Source organism: Dasypus novemcinctus, chromosome 5, assembly GCF_030445035.2.
Source record: "Dasypus novemcinctus isolate mDasNov1 chromosome 5, mDasNov1.1.hap2, whole genome shotgun sequence".
Classification (NCBI taxonomy): Eukaryota; Metazoa; Chordata; class Mammalia; order Cingulata; family Dasypodidae; genus Dasypus; species Dasypus novemcinctus.
In genome coordinates this window covers 13558239-13564675 of record NC_080677.1, presented here as the reverse complement: position 1 = coordinate 13564675, position 6437 = coordinate 13558239, and the positions used below count along the sequence as shown (strand labels likewise).

Below are 6437 nucleotides of genomic sequence, written 5' to 3'. Positions count from 1 at the left end.
AACACTCAGAAATAGAAAATTTTTTAAAATTCCCATTCATAGTAGCATCTAAAAGAGTAAGATATCTAGGTATAAATTTAATCAAGGAGGTGAAGGACTTAAACACTGAAAACTTCTGAACACTGCTAAAAGAAATTAAGGAACACCTAAATAAATGGCAAGACATCCCACGTTAAATGATAGGAAGAGTTCATGTTGTTAAGATGTCAGTACTGATCTTGGGTCCTTGTTCGTGGCACAAAATGTCCGATGAAGTCACAGAAACCATCCCTGATACAGAGCAGGAAATACCAGGCTGGGTTTCCACATAGGTAACCACACAAAATGTCCAGCTGCCAAAAGCAGCTTAAATTAACAAAGAACCAGTCAATAAAGCAAAACAGAGTGGGTCCGTTGAAAAGAAAGCACAGAGGCTATCGCAAAACTAGTCAACTGACAAGGATAATTAGAATCACAATCCAGAAATCTAATACCCTCTTTGTCATCACAAAACCAGATGTCTACAGGAGCTCAGCTCCAGATACCTATGTAGTTTTGGGGGAAGTCAAGATCAAGGATTTATCTCAGCAAGCCCAGCTAACAGTGCTGAGGATTCTGAAGCTGAAGGGGAAGCTGCCTTGAATACTTGAGAAATTGCACAGACTTCAACTGTACAAGAGGAGAGTGAAGAGGAGGAGGTGGATGAAACGGGTGTGGAAGCCAAGGGCATAAAACTGGTCATTTCACAAGCAAATGTATGAAGAGCAAAGGCGTCTGAGTCCTGAAGAACATCCGGAATGATACTGTAAATGCTATTATGGAATGAACAATGGAAATACCTGAAAATAAGGACTTTTTTGGTGTTTCAGAATAACAACTGCATCTTGGTCTGAAATTTGTACAGTACCTATCATTAATAAAGTTAGGACTTCTTGTTGGATGAAAAAAAAGAGATGTCAATACTACACAAACTGATCTACAGATGTAACACAATTTCTATCAAAATCCTAGCAGCTTTTCTTTCAGAAATGGAAAAGTTGATGCTCAACTTTTTAAAAAATACATCTTTTATTGAAGTGTATCATTCATACGTGAACATGCATAAACAGTAAGTGTATAGTAAAAACAGGAAAGCACTTTACATTTAGAAAGAAGTGATGTATGCGTTTGTAAGAATACAGTAAGTGAAAAAAGTAAGAAAAAACCTTTCGGTATAATTATCAACAGATGAGTAGATGTGCTGTACCAGTTCCCACTAACAGGGAACATCCTGCTGATATCTGCGGGCCTGCGAGTGAACCCTCAAAACCATTGTGCTAAGGCAAGAAGTCAGACACCAAATGGACACACCATGCATTTCCATTTATGAGGAATTATATATTGCAGGTAAAAAGAAACTATAATGGAGTCTCAATGATTGCTTGAGACTGATTGCAAGGAGGGGCAAAGGAATATTTTGGGGGCTGCTGATAACACATGCTGATGGTTAAAGTCATCTGTCAACTTGGCTAGGTTATGGTGTCCAGCTGTTTGGTCAAGCCAGCACTGGCCTGATGGTTACTGAGAGGATATTGCATGGGTTTAAATCATCAGTAGGTTGACTGCATCTAAGGCTGACTTAATCTTGCCTTCAACAAGGAGAGAAGTCTCATCCAGCCAAGTGAAGGCCTTAACAGAAGTGATGATTTCAGCTTGCGGAAGGGAGACTTTCCATCTCTTCTGCAGTCAGGCAGCTTCTCCTGGGAATTCATCAAAAACATTTTTGGGACTTTGAGTTGTCTTAAATGATACTGCAGGGTCAGACATTGGATTTTATACATCCTGCCATAATCCACTGAATGTACTGGAGGAAAGCGTGAACTACAGGATAAACTATTATCCATGTGGTGCAGCAGTGCTCCAAAATATGGTCACCGAGTGTGATGAATGTGCCACAAGGATGGGGGAAGTTGTTGGTGTGGGAGGAATGGGCGGGGTGGTGGGGGTATACAGAAACCTCTTACTTTTTAATAGAACATTATCTGAAATGTATATATATTCAAAAAATACAATTTAAAAATTATGGGGGTAGGTGGGTGGGAAGTGGGTTATATGGGAACCTCTTGTGTTTGTTAAAGTAATGTTCTTTGTGATCTATTAACTTTAATTTTAAAAAGTGTTTAAAAAAAAAAAAACCTTTATTGGAGTTCTCAGCTTTTGGCCTGCCCTATGGAATTTGGACTTGCTCATTCCTACAATCACATGAGCCATTTCCTATTTAAAAACTTCATAATATTTATGTAATATGTGTATATGATATATGTATGTGTATGTGTGTGTATATATATATATATATAGCCTGTCTTTTGTTTCCCTAGTGACCCTTGACCAACACATAGACTATAAAAACATTCCACATATTGATAATAGTGGTTCTTATTGATATAATTAATAATCCAGTAAGCTATTTCCATTTATATAGAGTTCATTAAGAATTCAGGAAACTGAAATTACAACTATATATGAACTTTACATGCATGCACACACACACACAATGCAGTTTTAGCTTTTGGTCATTATATAATCAGTATTTTCAAAGAAAAAAAGATATTTCCTGATCATAATAATACAAAAGCACTCCAAAAAGCAACTCTATTTGCCACAGGCACGTAGAGCCTCTTCGGAGCTGCTGGGTCATGTGGCCCTCATGGCAGACAGCTTGCACAGTGGTCTGATTCTGTTGCACAGTTTTCTCTTCTTCTGGGACCCATTAAACACAACAACTTTTCTGGTCACTCAGTAAATGGGCTGCAGCTGCTCACCCAAATGAGGAGTACATCGCCTCAACAATTTATAGGGGCCCACTAGGCACTGGTGCCTGCCTGTTCTTTGTTTGTTTGTTTTGGTTTTTTTTCATTATTGAAGTATATTACTCATACACAAACATACATAAACAATAAGTTTATACCAACAGTTGTGAACTTACAAAACAAACATACATAATATCATACAGGACTCTCATACCTCACCTTACCATCAATACCTTGCATTGTTGTAAAACTTTTTAAACTAATGATTAAAGAACATCCTCAGGATATTACTACTAACCAAAGTATTTTTCTCCCAACCACCCTATTATTATTTTTATATCATTGTCACATGAACATTCATAAACAATAATTATATAGAAAAAGCTGTGAACTTAAAAGGCAAATAGCGTAACACCATACAGGGATCCCATACATCAACCCACCACCAACACCTTGCATTGTTGTGAGATACTTGTTACAAGTTATGAAAGAATATCATCAAAATCTTACAACTATAGTCCTATCTTACATTTGGTGTATTCCCCCCCAACCTATTATTTTGTAAATATACTTTTATGACAGAAGTTGTAAACTTACAAAACAATCATGCACATGTGCAGAATTTCCAAATAACACCCCTCCATCAATATACCACAATGTGGTGTAATATTTGTTACAGATTATGAGATAATATCATCAGATTATTACCAGGTCCATAGTGTACATTTCTGGCACACTTTTTCCACACTCCCCCATTATCAACACAGTACATCTTTGGCATAGATGCCTAATATTACATTATTACTCTTAACCGCAGATCAGAGGTCACTCCAGTTGTACTTTTCCCATGCTTCTTCACATTCCCACCACCCTGCAATAGTGATGTACATCTGCTCTAGCTCCCAAAGGACACTCTTGCATCTGTACCATCACCCACAATTTTCATCCACCTCTGGGTTTACTGTGCTATTCAGTCCCAAGATTACTCTCTAACTTTCTGTCAACAGGCCCTTACATCCCTAGACCACCATTTTCAGGCACATTCCCATTTATAAACCAGCTGTTAATCAATATAACCATCAACTCCATACATCGCCACACCTTTAAAGTTAATTAAAACTTCTACATATATTAAACATTAGTAGTCCATCTCAGTCCTCCTCTTATCTTCTGTAAGAATCCACCACCTAACACAAGGTCTTAATGATATTTTCCTACATTTTCTTCCAGAAGCTTTATGGTTCTTGCTTTTGTACTTAGGTTTTTGATCCAATTTCAGTTAATTTTTTTTTTATAAGTTGTGAGATAGGGGTCCTCCTTCCTTCTTTTGGCTTTGGATATCCAGTTCTCTAAGCACTATTTCTTTAATGGCCTGTTCTGCCCAAGTTGGATGGGTTTGACAGGCTAGTCAAAATCAACAAACAAAAACCCCACCCTTCTGTGATCACGTAAGGATACCCAATGGACATCAAGATTAGATACAATCTGGGTACTTCTCAGATTAATATCCATTTTGTATTCATTCAATACTAAGAACAATATCAAAGAAACACTTTATACTCCAAGTGAGAGTATATTGGTGCAAATACATTACAAATTGTATGCAACTTCTCAGTGCAGGAAGAATATTTCAACAAATGGATAAAGTAAATAAAGACTTCCAAGAAAAATCCTGACAGTTTATAAAGCTACATGCTTATTCTGCCTATCCCCTTGCTTTCAACAATGAAAGTCATTTTAGAAAGGTATTTGAATAATGTGAAACTTGAGCACTCAGGATGAATATATTTTCCAAATGTGAAAAACAAAAAAGAAAAGATATGGGAAAAGGAGAAACACTGGATGAAACTATCAATGTTAGGGGAAATAGGCGTATCAAAAAAAAAAGGAAATTATAAACCTAATTTACCTTTGAGGTAAAAGTAAAAAATTCAATTAATGCCTTCTGCATGAAAGTTTTGACAGAACATTTATTTTCAATGAATGCATCTGACTTCCAGCCACTGCCTTAGTTCTTATATATTCTGATCATTTAAATACTGTAGAAATTTCAGCTTAAATGGTTTTAAGAAGCATGCAGTATCAGTAATTTGTAGTTAAAAAAAATAGTACCGAGTTTTGATTTCAAAAACGGATTCATGAAATATTAACAGTGCAATGTATTCCAAATTGAAAGTAGCCTTGATAACTTTTCTTGAAAACCATAAAGGCCCAGAAGGTCCTGTGACAGACGTTCCAGTAAGATGAAATTAATTAAAAATGATTTCAGATGGTTAAACATGGCAATTCTCTCCATTGAAAATGAGATAATGTAAGAAATATTTTTTAAATATTACTGATAAGTTTGCTTACATTCAAGCTGGAAAGGTTACATTATAATAAAATCTGATTTAGGAGTAGGTTAATTATTTAAACTTAAAACAAGGTTGTGAATTTGAGAATCTACAATTACTCTTCTAGTATTTTCCTACTTAGAAACCAGTGGGGAAAAAAAAGGCAAGCCACCACAATATTAAAACAATGTACTCAAAAACTATACAAAGCCGCATCCTCCCCTCCCCTCAGGTCCCACAAGTCCCCGGTCCCCGACTCATTCCCTGGAAAGTCCCAGCATTTTCGGGTTCAGTTCCCGCTGGTTTCCCTTTTTGTGATTTTGTGTCTGGATTTTTCCCCAGACAAAATCCTGAACGAGTGTAAAAGACGACAGCGTCCATGATTTGGAGGCACAAGCCCCTCAATCATGTAAGTTTTTAATAAAATTAGTCTTGTAAATTAGTAAACGAAAAAGTCAACCGTAAAACACTTGTAAACAGTCCAGAAGGTGGAAAGTGCTGTGATCGCTGTTTAAGGAAAGTGTTCGAGAGGAGCCGCGGAAAGGCTCCCTCAGTGCTCAGGGCCTGAAAAAGCGGCTTTTGACTCACCATCCACGCGGGCCAACTTGGTCCCAGAGGGGCGGCGGCGTCTCCATGGCGGCAGGTCCCGCAGGAACAACGCGCTGGATGCACCTGTGAACGCCGCGCCTGGGGCGCCGGGCGATGACTCCGCCTCCCTGCGTGGCGCCAGCGGCCAGAACAAGCGAGCTCTGGCGCCCTCTGCCGGCTGCCGCCCCCTTGTGGCCGTCCTGGGAATCACTCAAATTCTCAATGCCAAGGTCTCTGCCCCCGGCGCTGCAGATGCCCTGCGCAGGGCAAGCCTGCTCGCTGGGCTGCCCCTTGTCTGTGAACAGGCCTGGGAAAACAAGGAAATCTTCATGCGTTTTAATCATTAAAAACCCCCTCTTTGGCAGGGCAGAATGCCGGGATAGATTTCACATTTCCGACAGAAAAGAAGTGCTGTCACCAAAACCCACGTGACACAAGCGACCTGTTTCTGCCATCAGATTCTCCATCAGATCTACAACCTCTTCCACACAGAGGACTTCAGTACAGTTTGGGATTCGACCGTCCTGGAATAATTACTCTCTAACCCTGATTACAATCAGGAACCTCCAGCAGTGAAGATGAAAGGAGAGAATCTGGTTTGTCCCGATTTGGGAACTGTATATCCAAGGAATATCGAGGGATTCATGCTCTATCTGAAAGCAAAGCACTACAGCTGCCGTGCCTGAATGTTATCAGAAGGGGGACTGAAGTGTGCTTTTCCACATTTAACATCCTCACTGCAAAATTA

General features: G+C 38.9%; 1 pseudogene; it reads left to right on the top strand.

Moving 5' to 3' along the window:
- The first annotated feature begins 242 nt into the window (after positions 1-242).
- On the top strand, positions 243-853 carry LOC139438941 (nascent polypeptide-associated complex subunit alpha pseudogene; annotated as a pseudogene).
- Positions 854-6437: the final 5584 nt, after the last annotated feature.